This window comes from Apodemus sylvaticus, chromosome 3 (assembly GCF_947179515.1).
Source record: "Apodemus sylvaticus chromosome 3, mApoSyl1.1, whole genome shotgun sequence".
NCBI classification, from domain to species: Eukaryota; Metazoa; Chordata; class Mammalia; order Rodentia; family Muridae; genus Apodemus; species Apodemus sylvaticus.
This window is the reverse complement of record NC_067474.1, coordinates 114,745,222-114,759,515: the sequence shown is the minus strand read 5'-3', so window position 1 is coordinate 114,759,515 and position 14,294 is coordinate 114,745,222. Positions and strand designations below refer to the sequence as shown.

The 14,294-nt window shown below is 47.0% G+C and overlaps 1 protein-coding gene across 1 annotated transcript in view; it reads right to left on the bottom strand.

Annotated features, from left to right (window-relative positions):
• Window positions 1–14,294, bottom strand: part of Ror1 (receptor tyrosine kinase like orphan receptor 1) — a 350,403-nt gene that overhangs the window by 335,130 nt on the left and 979 nt on the right. The window lies entirely within an intron of this gene.

Below are 14,294 nucleotides of genomic sequence, written 5' to 3'. Positions count from 1 at the left end.
TGGCGAACAGGGGAAGCTTTGTTAAGACTCAAGCGTATTTTTTTCTCATCATCTCTTTTCCAGAAGGGCGGGCTGATAACTGACATAAAGGTACCAGTAGCAGTTAACTGACACTTTCATGGTGCCACGTAGTCTGCAGTCTGCCTTTACCTGGGATTTTTATGTACTAGACACGGTTTTAAAACTCAGGAAACAGAGATATTGCATATCTGCCCAGGAATACGCAGCAGATGAGTGGCAGGCCAGAACTACACAGAGTTCTTTTTCGTTTCGTTTGTGCAGGATTGCCCATGCAACCAGCTACCCAGCCATGTACTGCTTGGGGATATCCAGAAGCAGACTCTACCCTAGAGAGCAACCAGTGATGACAGAGGGACTCATGGGAGCACTGCAAGCAAATGCTTTCTGTCAGCTTATGTTATGCAATCCTTACATAAACACAATGAGTGGAAGCAAGAACCCCAACCAAGCTGTGTAGAGAGTCAAGGATGTAGCGCCTGGGTAAGAGTGAAGACTGTGACTGATGGTCCTTCCGGGAGAGCACAGCTCAGGGAGACACCATCTACAAGAGGTCTCAGTGAGATCGAGAAAAAGAAAGCAGGCAGCCAGAGATGGGCCCTCCATGCCACATGAGAAAAATCCTTGATACCTATGGTGGTGCCCACCCTCTCTCACCACTATATTTTAAGCTGGGCTCTTTGGTCTTCACTCCCTGGTGAACCTATTCTTTCTAGGCACCAACTGTCCTTTCCTTCCTTTGCTCCTTTTTGCCAGGTTGCACAGGCATTGCACTTTGACTTGTATCTTCATAAAGGCACAAGACTAGTCCTTGTCTCGGACAGTGCCCAGGCCCAAGAGCAGAGTTTGCAGGTCCTGCCTGTTCAGGAAGCAAAGGAAACCTTGCTATGGTCTAAATATGGCTTCCTCCCCACCCTCAACACTGAAATTTGCCACTATGGCAGTACTGGGGCTTTTGGAACTTTCTAGAGGGTCACCAAGGATTGACAGTCGCCTCCAAGACTGCCTCCTGCTTTGTCCCTCCCTCCCGCTTGCCCTTCTGCTGTTCTAACAGTGTTGCAATGTGACTTTCAAGCATTCACCTGATCTTGGATCTCCAACTTCCAGAACTGGACGTTAAATAAACTGTTGCATAACGTATCCTGTCACAGTCAAGGAAGAAGCTACTCTTAAGCCCCACCTCCACAAGAACACATACTGTCCTCTTCTGTGGCACGTAATACATTGATGCAGCATACTCTCAACATGGAACTAGCAATCTCCCCTTGAGAAAAACGGACCGATTGTTAATGGATGCAGGACCCGGTCCTTGCCACAAAGACGAGGGTAGAGGTAAAGGCACTGATCCTGCAGAAGCTCTTCATGTCGCTGAGCTTCACATTTTTGGGGGAATACAGGCACAACCTCCTTCCACAAACACATCAGAACAATAGAAGTGGTCTCTGAGTGGTGGGATTTTTGATAGTTCTATTTTGATTACACAGTACTGCATTGCTTTTTAATTGCTCTAGACAAATTCTCATTGGGAAAAAAAAATAAAACAAACTCTCCAAGTTAAAGAATAACAGTAACACTTTATTTGGGGTGAGGACTAGCAAGGTAAGGTGTCTGCTCAGCATAACACGGGTGACACCATGAGAATCATTCTATCTTGCTCAAGTCAGAGACCTCATGGGAAGAAACCAGAGCGCACAGGACAAGGCCTATTACATGGTCAAGTCTTCCCTACATATTGCCTGCTTTCTCTGGGCACAGATGTACCCAAGAGCATCTCTCAGCTTCCCTACCTAACAAAGTCTGTCCCTAAATCCCCAGTAAATCTGTGACTCTCCCTTGGGGTTGGGCTTAGGTGATTGAAGGCTAGATTGCAAACACTTTACAATAAAACCATAAGAGTTCCCTTGTGAGTGGATGAAGAAACGTTTCTTAGGACAGAGTGAGGGGCAGGATTGGGGTTAGAGAAACCATTCTAGAAAAAACAAAAAAAGAGGGGATTCCATTACGAAATACAGAATTCAGACTGAACAACATGGTTTTGTCAGTAAATGTGCCTGCCACTAAACCTAACAACTAGAGTGGAGAGAGAGACACTACTCCCCATACTCCTTTGACTTCCATACCCACGAGGTTCACACCGCCACATAAAAATATGTAGAATGTAAAATCTTTTTTTAAAATAAAACACAAAATGATTTGCAGAGGCCGAGGCTCATAGCAGATGCTCAATAAACAACTATGACTCATACTGGGAAGAGTTAAATCAGGGCATTGAACCACTTCTGAGTGAAAAGGACTCACATAGTGGGTATGGTGACAATGGCAGGTGAGAGCTTGGGGAGAGGACAGAAGACAAGAAGATGCTGACTGTGGACACACTGAGGGCTGGAGGGCAAGCAGGAGTTCAATTAGAAGGGACAGGAGCCATGGGAGCTGAGGGGTGGACATACTCTGGGATGGAGATTCTGAAAGGCTGCAAGATCAGGAAGAAGCCCCGAACAAAGGCCAGCCTTGGTCTTCTGAGACCGTTTTGACTGAATCAATCTTGCTTCCTTAAACAAAAAAATAAAAACCAGCAAACTTCCCATCTGGGAAGATATTGCCATATATTTCCCCAGCATTCACTTTGGTTGTTAAACAAATATTTAACCAAGCAGAAGCCGAGGCGACCTGGTAGTTTACACAGGAGGTATCACTCGGCAGGTGAGGGAATAGAGCCCCTCCTCCCTTGCCTCTGCACACCAGCGCCTGGGCTTGAGCAGCCAGATCGATGGCTGCGTTAGTTCTGAGACCCAGAAGCCACTACAACACACACCCCACATGAGCCACAGAGCTCTCTAAACGTGAGTCCTTGGGCAAAGATGCAGGAGTGCTCTTTGTAAGCATTTTCACTGACCTACCTACGGCTTTAACACCAACCCAGCCCTGAGATCTAGTGGACTGGTCCTTAAGAAATCAACCTACTGCTTCAAATCCCTGCTAGAAGGGGGGATGTTTTCTAACCTGTGCCTGGAAATTTCTTCCAGGGAGGGAGACCAGTGAGTTTTCCCTGGACCTCTCTACCCACGCTCCCCCCTCCTCTCCTTGCAGGAACATGTACACCTATCCTGGAGGATGGCCTAGGTCTAAGTGTGGGTAGAGCAAACTGAGCATGCTCAATTCCTCTCTCATGTCCCTGATGGGATGCTACTTCTCAGGTATATGCCTAAAAACCCCAGCATCCAGCCCTGCCTAGTGGAGCTTTCCTAGTCACAGGAAATTCTTCATTCCTTGGCTTAGGGGCACCAGATGGGGTATGTAGAGCAGAATGGTCACAATAAAGAAAAGAAGACAATCACCACCACAGATACCACGTAGCCTGCTGCTGCTGGGTATCAGCCGCCCATAAGGTGATATTGAGCAGGCAAGTTCCCAGACAGCAACCCTACGAACAGTCACACCATGTCACTAACTCCTTGGGCTCTGGCAGCCAGGTGTTTCCATCATCACAAGGATGGTTTAATGGGATGAAGGAAAACCACCACTCCACTCCACACCCACCGGAGGATGGAAACACTACATTAAAAAAAAAAGGAACACTGGGCTGGAGTGAAATCCAAGAGGTGGGGATACCGTCGTTCATGTGGAGAAAGCAGACAACAGGCTGTTTTCATTCCTCTTGTCTAATCCCATCCGGAAACAGCATTGATTTCCCGTGAAGAACAGATAAGAGCCGTTCAAGAATGTCTTGGATTTGACGCAACAGGGTCTATTTTTACCCCACATCCATGTCCTTGAGAAATGCAAATGTAATTATAACCTAAGACTTGTAGATCTAAGAGTCTCCTCCAAGGTGAGGGACTACATGACACAAGCAAGCCCAACTAGGCCCGAGTCCTAGACATTTTGTCCATTCTGTCCTGTGAAAATCGCAGAGAGGGTTGCTGTCAGGGATGTGGCTGCAAAGTACACACCAACCGCAGGCCAAGGAGCCAGGTACCAGGCCCAGCACTTACCGGCATCTTGCCCAGACTCCCAAAGCGCAATTAACCCCATTACACCTCTCATTCAACAAGCAAGGGAAAAAAATCTCACAGAGGCCACAGAGCTGCTGACCAGATAGGAAGAGAAAAGCCATGCTCTGTGCAAAGCCCCACAGGATGCCAAAGGCCCGTTCTTCATGGCTGATCTACTAGCTGCCATCACCAGCCCCGGAGGAAAGTCCTTGCTCTGAAGTAACTTCCCCCCAGTCGTACGTATTTGCTCAGGGACTTTCTTAGGTTACAGGAGTGCCAGCTCCAAACCACACCTACAAATACACCCAGACTTTTTCTTACAATGATGGCTGATTTGAGGGTCCTGTTGATGGAACAAGTGAGAATCGGGCAAATTTGCTTGCTGGGTCAACAACTGGGAAGCCTGTCATAGAACAGAGGCATGAATTATAAACACAAGTAATCCTTCAGAGCAAAACATCCCACGGGATTTAAGGAGAAGGTCTATATTTCAGACAGACCCTGCCACCTACTGAGTGACCTTGGGTGAGCTGCCAACCTTACTTGCCTGGCTTAAAAACAGAGGACCAAAGAAAAAGAGAGAGAGAGAAAAATGGTTTCATTAGATTAGTTGGAAAATTAAAGTTAATATGCCCATGAAATAATTCCTTAAGCCCCAATACTCTATTCAAATCAAGAGATTGAATTATAATTATTTGCACTCAGCTGTTTGGCTAAGGATCTTATGCAGAATTTTAATCACCAAGTAGAGTTTGGGGGATGGGGAAAGCAGGGCCATAGTGCAATCATGGTTAACAGCAAAGCCCCAACTTCCAGATAACCAAGTTCAAGTCCTGACTCTCTTGCTCGCTTTGCTACAGGCACATGAGACAGTCTTTCTGCCTCGGCTTCCTTATGTAGAAAATGACAATCCTGTGGAAAATAACAACTCAATTCAACGAGAGTGATGAATCGTTGCTTCTTTCAGAGGGTTCCCTGAAAAACCATACAAGTTAAAATCCTAGCAGAACCCAGAGGTCTGAGGGGCAGCTCACTAGGAGAGTACCTGGTAACGAGCGAGCGAGCTCACGGCTCTGAATTCAATCCCTAACAGCAAAACAAACACCCACAAATCCTTGCATTCCAGATGTGCAGACTATTACAACCCCTCCCTGCCGGGAGTTTCATTAAGCAGGCAAAATGGGACTAGCAGCCCCATGTGACTTAGCAGCCACAGTTACACGTGAGCTGCTTGTCAAAGGCATCTGTAAGTCTCTGGGGGCACCCTCGGCGGAAGGAAGGAAGGAAGGAAATGGTTATACGAGTAAAACCCTTTCTCTCTTCCCTCTCCATTTTCAGGTACCAGGTGTCGCGCAAAGCTTTCTCTTCACTCGCTCTCACCTTGAGGGCTGCTTCACTCCATGGTGGATTCCCATCTGAGAACCCAGAACAGCCCGGAATGAATCCTGCAGAGCAAAGCAGCCAGGTGCAGGGCCATGCCCCACACTGCTCGTCCTCTTCCGTCTCTTCACCTTTCATCCTCTAGAGCACCCTCACCATCCCTGAACTCTCACAGCATGGCCCACATCCCCCCCAAGGGCCTCTCCCTCCTTGGGATGCTGCATTTCGTCACTGCTAATACTATGCTTAGTGGCTGTGTAATTATGCTGCAGTGGTCTGTTTTATTGCCCCTAAAAATGAACTACCCCAGAGCCAATCACAATTCTTCTAGATCTTCCACAGTGATGAGCACCCCAGGATCTTCCATAAATAATTTAGGAAGAAGTTTAATTTATAGAAAGGTTCTCCAAGTTCCATAGGAGATCATCAGACACAAACTAGGTTACCTCTTTTATTCTATCTACAAATGCTGGTCCTGACTTACTAAGTTAGTCTTGAGACATGCTGTGGTTTACACCATTTGGTTAGGTATGATGGGCTTAGTAGCTATAGCTGCAAAACCCTAATCTGAGCCTTAACAATAAACACTTGTTTCTGGTTTACATAAAATCCAAGCCAGTGTGGATCAGCAGGTGGCCTCAACCACAGAGCAGTAAAGAAGTGAAGCCACCAGGTCCCCTCCATCAGGTGGCATCCCCAACACATACACTTCTCAAGTTACCATAGCAACATGCCCAGAAAGGCCTTAATGGATCTTACAATTGGAACTGGGTCCTCTCAATGTCATTCCATTGGCTAGTATTTAGTGACATGGCTTCACTTAACTCGGAAAGAGCTGTAAATGGCATGTGTTCAAGAAGGGATGGCAACAGATTTGCTGGTCAGCTAGCAAGCACTGCTCGGAAAATTCTCTAGGGCGGTGACCAGCTTCGTCTCTCCAGTGGAACTACCAGAATATTCGGCTCACAGTAACACTGGGGCACCATATCTGAGTGGTCCGTCCCATCCTTCAATCTAAAGCCTGGATTTAGGGCTAGAGGGAAAGATACCAGAGAAATTATCTTGATTCTGTCTGCCCTTCCATGCAGGGACAGCACAACAACTTCCTATATCAATGACATCAAAAAGGCATGCCATGGGGCAAGAACACAAGGGCTTTAGAAGCAGACAAAATCCTGCCCAGGCCTCTTGCTGGCTAAACAAACACTTGATATCTATGTGGAGCTGTGGGACACATTTTCCACAATCAGTTCAGAGGGCTCCCAATCCATCTGAGAAGGAGGCAGGGTCCTCTCTGCCCTTCGCCCTCCAACTTCCTGGGGATTCATGCTTCCTACGTGTGTGCGTCTGTGGCACTTTCCCACAGCCTTTAGAATTCTCCAGTTAAACAGACGGTTGGTGTTTGGAGATAGCAGGTCTGTTTTAGGCTAGGACTCCCCACACCTCAAAGACATGGAAACAGAGTACATGTGACAATCAAAATATCTAGGTTCAAATCCAAAAATCCCTATTTAGTAGTCATATGAGGTTGTCTATAATACCAGCCTCTCAAAGTCCAAGTCCTTAATCTATAAATAGACTTGAAAGGTCCAACCATCGATGCTACTGAGACACAGAAGTCTCACTGTAAAGAACGATACAGGGCATACAGTGGATGTTCAAGATGCTTCGGACGGACTTCATCCCTCATCCCCCACCCCCCACCCCCCATCCCTCATCCCTCATCCCTCATCCCTCATCCCCCACCCCCACCCCCCACGCCCCCATCCCTCATCCCTCATCCCTCATCCCTCATTCCTCATCCCCCATCCCTCATCCCCCATCCCCCATCCCCCATCCCTCATCCCTCATCCCTCATCCCCCATCCCCCATCCCCCATCCCTCATCCCCCACCCCCCATCCCCCATCCCTCATTCCCCACCCCCATCCCCCATCACTCATCCCTCATCCCCCATCCCCCATCCCCCATCCCTCATCCCTCATCCCTCATCCCTCATCCCCCATCCTTCATCCCTCATCCCTCATCCCTCATCCCTCATCCCCCACGCCCCCAGCCCTCATCCCTGAAGCAGGGATAATGTCTTGCTTCCCTGACACTGCACCTCACAGATAAGAAATATATGATAAATATGAGTTGAAATGCCCTGGATAAAATGCTTTCCTGTTGAAAACCAACCTTACCCTTGTCTTCGGAGCTTCCTTTACTGCCCCTCCCTGCCCCCTTAGCCGCCCCCACGCCCACCCCCGTACATCATTACTCTTCTTTCTTGGCATGAACATCCTTTCAGTACTCAGAATCTTTAAATGGCCACCAGAGCCAAAATATCAGGGAGAAGTTGCTCTTCTCCAAAGATTCAGGGTGGGGGAAAACCTTTGTTTTTAAAGCACTGTGGAATTTCCTCCTGTGGCGATTTCAACACTGGCCTAAGACCAGCTCAGATCCGGGTCTCTATGTGGTCTCTGTAAAACCGAGCACTCCAGACCCTCAGAATGACCTGAGAGTGCTGCTCCAAGATTCTCAGCTGCGACTCCTGCATAGATAGCAGCCCTTGACTGGGAACCCAACTTTCTGCTTTCTCTAGAAAACCCAGGATCCTGATGGCAGCCAACAGCTCCCCTTCCAGTTCATGATGCTGTCGGGTGCTTTCCGCTCAAGTGTCCTTTAATTCTCACAAACAATCTGGATACTATTTAATCCCCATTTTACAGACAAGGAAATTGTCAGAAGGTACTAAATTGGTTAGCGATTTGCCCAGAAAAGTCCCTCGAAGGCTCATGTTTCCAAAAGCCAGTCCCTAGCTTATGATGCTACTTTGAAAACTGTGCTCTCTAGGAGCCTGGCTGACATGAAGAAGTTACTGGGATGGGCCTTTGAAGATGCTGACCTGCTATGATTCCTGATCTGTCATAGTGTGAATATCCTCTCCACCTCCCGCCACTACCACCATGGACAGAGCTGTCCAACCCACCTCCTCTTCCACAACAGACTGAAATCCCTCTGATGCTGGAAATCAAAACAGACCTTTCTTTCCATAAACTGTCACTTTAAGGCCTTTGGTCACAACAACACAAGTGTGGTTAACATAGAGCCAAGTAGCGAAAGTCCCAATTTGAACAGCAGTCTGCTGGGTTCAAATCTCATCCTATCGCTGTTATGCCATGACACGTCTCTAAAATGGCCACCAAAGAAGGCCATTCTGCATGTACGTACTTGAAAAAATAAACAGTCTAAGCTGATTGATCTTCTAGGCTACTTTTTTTAATGAGGGGGGAAAATTTGGTTCTATGTAAAAGTAGGGGGGGGGGAATGTGAAGGCCAAACATTAGGAGGCCTGGCTTATCAGTATTTAATAACATTACTGGATCAAAACTCTGCAGAACCTTATTTATGGACAGACAGTTACTGTGAAGCAGGGCCTTTTTATACAACCTTTTCATCTAAGGATGTTGTAGCCTTCTGCTGCCTTGCTGTTAGTGAGAGATGGGGTGTGAAATTTACTGGGTCTGCCAAGATTATCCCATTAAATTATCTGCCCTCTTCCAGTGTAATTCACTCAAGGGCAACTGCCTGAGCCCTGGGACCCACGGATGTCCAAGCCTGGGTGTTCTGGGGGGCTGTGTGGGGGCAGGGAAAGGAGTCCGGGGGGTGGGACATCCCGATGACATCACATCCATCGCGATTCATTGCCTTACCAAAATAAAGTGGATGCCACAATTATCCCATTCCTAAACAAACTGAAAACCCCAAGCAAGCTTACTGCAACAAAGAGCGAGCCTTTTTCCTGATGTTTATTTTTATTTTGTATTCGTTAGCTTTTGAGATATTCCTGGCATGCAAGCCAGGCTCCATGTAACCAGCAGCTGCATTTAGTTAAAGATTTTCGAAGCGCTCCCCTCTCCCTTCCCCCTTCAATGCCATAGAACTTTCTGGAGTCCTGGAAGATTGTTCCTTTCTCCGCCCCATGCATGTCCCAGGGCCCATCTCTCCTGTCACCGTTCAGGGGATCAGCAAAGCCAGGCCCAGGCCTTTCTGTCTAAGAAAGAGCCTGGAAGAGTCAAGTTTTTTCCAGCTACAGCCAGACCTGCCTGGATCTGCTGCTCACTGAGACCCTGAGCTGGCAGTCAGTTCTCCTAGCTAGCAGTCTAATAAATCAGCCCTCCTCCACCCCCACCCTGGGTAATGCACCAAAATGCAAATGCACATGCACTCCATCAAAAGACATCTCATAGCTAGCTGGAAGGAACTACCGGACACACTCCTCAAACCACATCAAAGTGGCATCACTACATTGCAAACATGCAATTCTTTTCGACCAAGAGGCCTGGACCATCCCTAGCATTTTCAGTCTGTCTCTAAGCTAACAGCAAGGCTGGTGGGGGCAGTGCAGCACTACAGGAATGATGGAATTGACTATTTCCCATCACCTCTTATACACTTTAGGTGGTGTCAAAGAAAACATCTTTCCACTCCCTTAGAAACCTAAAGATGCACCACCTGTGGCCTGCACATTAAAAGAAAGCAAGTGTAAGAACTAAACCAGGAGGGACCAGGTAGGTCAGAGAGGTCCGTTATGATAATACCAACTCTCAGGGCTTACAAACCCAGCAAAGACATTCCCTGGCCATGTGCCCTTGAGAAAGCAGCTCAACACATCCCCGTGCCTAACCTGACCCATCCATACAATGAGCTAGTTATACCATTGCCTTCCCAGGGTAGTTGTGAGAGTTCTGTGAGGAAGGCTTACAACAGCAACTAACCCATTAAACAGACTGCACCCAGTGTCTGTTAAATAAATTACAGAAACAGGAGCACCTTAGAATGCTTAGGCTCAAAAGACGCATGCTTAGTTGACATCACATCACAAGACTTTATCCATCAGCTTCTCCCAGGCCCAACTACCAGCCCATCTACCAGGAGGGAACATGGGGCATGAGAGAAACTCCACAGAGTAGCTGACCTGGGCTGTGGCCAAGGACCCACCATCAACACTCTATTCCTTCTAATCACCCCTGGAAGGCATCTCAGTGCCCAGGCTTCTCCCTGGGCTACAAGGTGATGGTGTAGCTGGTCTTTGATGCTTCGTGGGTTCTTTATTCCCACTGTTTATCACCCTGGTTTTACCCCCTAACAAGAATAGAGGAGGAGAGAGGAGTTAGGAAAAATCCTTGGATCTAACTTTTTTTCCTTTTTTTTTTTCTTCTTTGACCACAGACACTAACAAACCGTAAACAACCTCCCTAAACAACCAGCAACCACCCACTAGCTCTCAGGACCCTGGCATTTATATACCCTCTGAAATGTTCCCAGAATTCCAAACATCACATAATCACAGAAATTACCTAAGACTGGCAAAATCATGCTTCTGCTAGAGCACGTATCAAATCATGGTCAGCTGTTGCGAACCAAAGGAGACCCACAGTCCTACACCTGGAACGTATTCTTATCTCTCTCTCTCTCTCTCTCTCTCTCTCTCTCTCTCTCTCTCTCTCTCTCTCTCTCTCTCTCTGTGTGTGTGTGTGTGTGTGTGTGTGTGTGTGTGTGTGTGTTTAAGAACTCAAAATTCCAAAACTGTCACTACACAGTGGCCCCTATCTTTTCAGTGTTGTTATTCCTTGGAAAATCTGATTATAGTATAAGCCTGTGTCTATCAGCCTACATGTGGGAATTTGTATATTTCTGGAAGGTTGAACACCCTGAGTTTCCTTCATCCTTAGTTAATTCCTCCATTAATTTCTAGGCATGAGGGGGGGTCTTCTCTAGTGCTTGACATTCATGGATTTATTTAAGTTTTATAAAACTCTTAAAAGGCTCAGGAAGCATAATCGCCATGCCTACAATATGAAAGGGAGAATTCAAACCCAGGTCTGTCGATGCCAAAGCCTGTGTTATAGCCGTTAAGCTTGGCTAGTGGGTTCCTCTGCTACTACTCTTTTTGCTAGAAAATGGGAAATGAATAATCTCTGATTACAGCACTGTGTTTTTAACTAAGTGAAGAAAATAATTGTATACTTTTACACATAACCAAAAAGCTTTTCTCCTCTCCATTCGCTCAGCAAAACTGTGACCCCCTTAATATATTTGCACAAATGCAGTCTATTTCTCTACAAATAGACATTTATATCAGTGTACATAAGGTTTAAAAGGATCAGTTCTCCATAGTATGCTCTATACCTTTTTTTTTTAATATTTGAAGTGGTATAGGTGCTTGTCATCAAACCACAGGCAAAAATGCTCCTTTGGATGCATTTAGAAACATTTTAAAAGTCTAATTTGGCTGGGCAGTGGTGGTGCACACCTGTAATCCCAGCACTTAGGAGGCAGAGGCAGGCAGATTTCTGAGTTTGAGGCCAGCCTGGTCTACAGAGTGAGTTCCAGGACAGCCAGGGCTACACAGAGAAACCCTGTCTTGGAAAAACAAACAAACAAACAACAACAAAAAGTTTAATTTGGAGCCTATTTTCACATGCAGGAGACAGAGAATAAAATAGATGAAATCTGAGTCTTTGAAAGAACTCTTGGTCTTAGGAGGTCTCAGTCAAGCAATGTGTCTGCCCTACAAACATGAGGAAGTGAACTCATTTCCCAGGACTCCTGTAGAAGCAGGACCTGCTCATATAACCCCAGGCACACACAAGCCCATACAGCCTAGCTGGCTAGACGACCTCCAGTGGAGTGAGAGAACACGTCTCAAAAATCAAGGAAGAGACTGACTGAAGGAGACACTCAACCCGGACCTCTGTGTTCATCGACACATCCACATGCTTACACATGTGCACACATCCACAGAAACACAAACATATATTCCCTGCACCACACACGCTCACATACAAAGATAAAATAAAATAACCCCTAAGTATCCCAGTCATTGGAGGAGCAAAACAGCCTAGTTTGTTTTCCAATAAAGAAAATCACGGATAAGTTATTCCTACCAGGGGCAATATGACCATATACCCTCTACCTATCCTGCCTCTGGGTGGTGGCCCCTAACCATCACGGTAGGATTTTTCAAACATCCCTAATAAAAGTTGAAACTGGTTGATGAGGGCCCTCAATGAATTCACCAGCAAAGCTGACAGACTCATGGCCCTCAGGAGGCTCCTATACTAAATGAAGTAGGGACGGACACCAAATGACATAGCAATTGGAGACTTAGAAAATGACAGCTGAGTCCTGGGACACCTCCCTCTGGCTTCAAGCAGCCAAACCACAGAATGAACACAATTCTGAGAAAAGTTCAGGTAGGTTCCAGCAGTCTGGAGCTCTTGGGAGCAGTAATGAGTGTTTATACCTTTTACACAAGTTCACCTGTGGCCCCATAGGAGGTAGCTGGGGGGAGGGGGTCAACAGCTAACAGGCCAGAAACTATGTACATAAAGGCTTTCTCCTGCCTGCCTATCAAATAGAAAAGTGATGGGGGAAATACTGAAATACTGATCCATTTTTAATTTTTTTAAAGAACTCAATAGATAAAATGTATCTCCTCGTAAAGGTAAACTGATGTTCTGAGCCACTGACAGGCAAGGTTACCTTAGGAACCTCAGGCCAGAACAGAGATCAAGATTTACAAAAGTGGAAAAGGATTTAAGAGATGGTAAGAGAGCAACAGGTTGAAACCCATCATTAGAATACAGAACAGGAAGCAGAGAGAACTTTGGGTAGCTACTGACAACAGTATTGTTTTACATTCGCAAATTCATCGCGTGGGTGGCTTTTTAAAAACAGATGAGCAAAAAAGGTGAACACCCCGCATCCCGTCTCATCCCATCCCAATCAGCAGAGGCTGTGACCTCAAAATCACTGGCTGATGAAAGGGTAAGACAAAGGAAAGGAACCCATGGAACAATGGAATTAATCAAGGCCTCCAGGCCAGGAATCCAGCCTTAGGTACCATCACCGGTGCGCTGGACACGGGTCAACAGCGAGGCCCATTTTCTGCTTTTCACCCAGGTGTAGTGGCTAAGAGCCAGATGTTTGGCACCCCCCAAGCAAAACATCCAGGAGAGCAAACTGTTTACATTTCATCAGGGTTTTCCCATAAGATAGGGCACCCCTGCTGATGTGCATCTTAATGGCAATTAGAAACTGTATTCGCCCCGCCCCCAACCCCCACTCCCACGGAGCTTCTAGAAGAGCACAACCACATTTCAGAACTCTGTCCGGTGAGCGCTGCTCCCATCCCAGAGTCACCACTAGGAGATCAAACTCGCACCCGGCTTCCTTGCTGAGAGCTTTGTACCAAGAAAGTCACCCCTAACTTTTAGTAGAACCAGCAGAACTCAGCAGTCATTCAGTGAATGGTTCTTTTCCCCAGCTGTTGTTCAGTAAACTATAGACTCTTCCCTAACTGGTTCACAGATGAAAGATAAATAGGAGGGACCTATTTATCTAGAGAGGCTAGGGGCTGGAAGTGGGGGTGGGAAGAGTCCAGGGGCTCCAACACCCCCTCAAGGGATGCATGTTAAAAGTGAGGCCCAAGACCCCTAGAGACTTTAATCAACTTCCCCCCTCCAACTTCCAAAGAATGAATTGGTTGTCTCCACAGGCGCAGCGGGCTCTTCCCTCCATTGTGTACAGGCTCAGACCCAGCAGGATCCAAGCTTCCCACAGGGAACTAAGACACTCCGGCTGCATTGCAGGCTTTCTCTAACTGTTGTGATTGTCTCTGGAGATGACCAAAATCAAGTATGCATTAGATGACCCCCTTTCTTCTACCTCGAAACACACACACACCCACACGCACACGCGCGCGCGCACACACACACACACACACACACGTGCACACCGGAGACCAGAGTACTTTGGAGCAGCAGGCCGCCTCTGACTGTATACTTTGCACAAAGTGGCAGCGGAGGTTTTGGTCTGCGTGATGACCCTCTAGAGGGCGGGAGGCTCCGAACACCAAG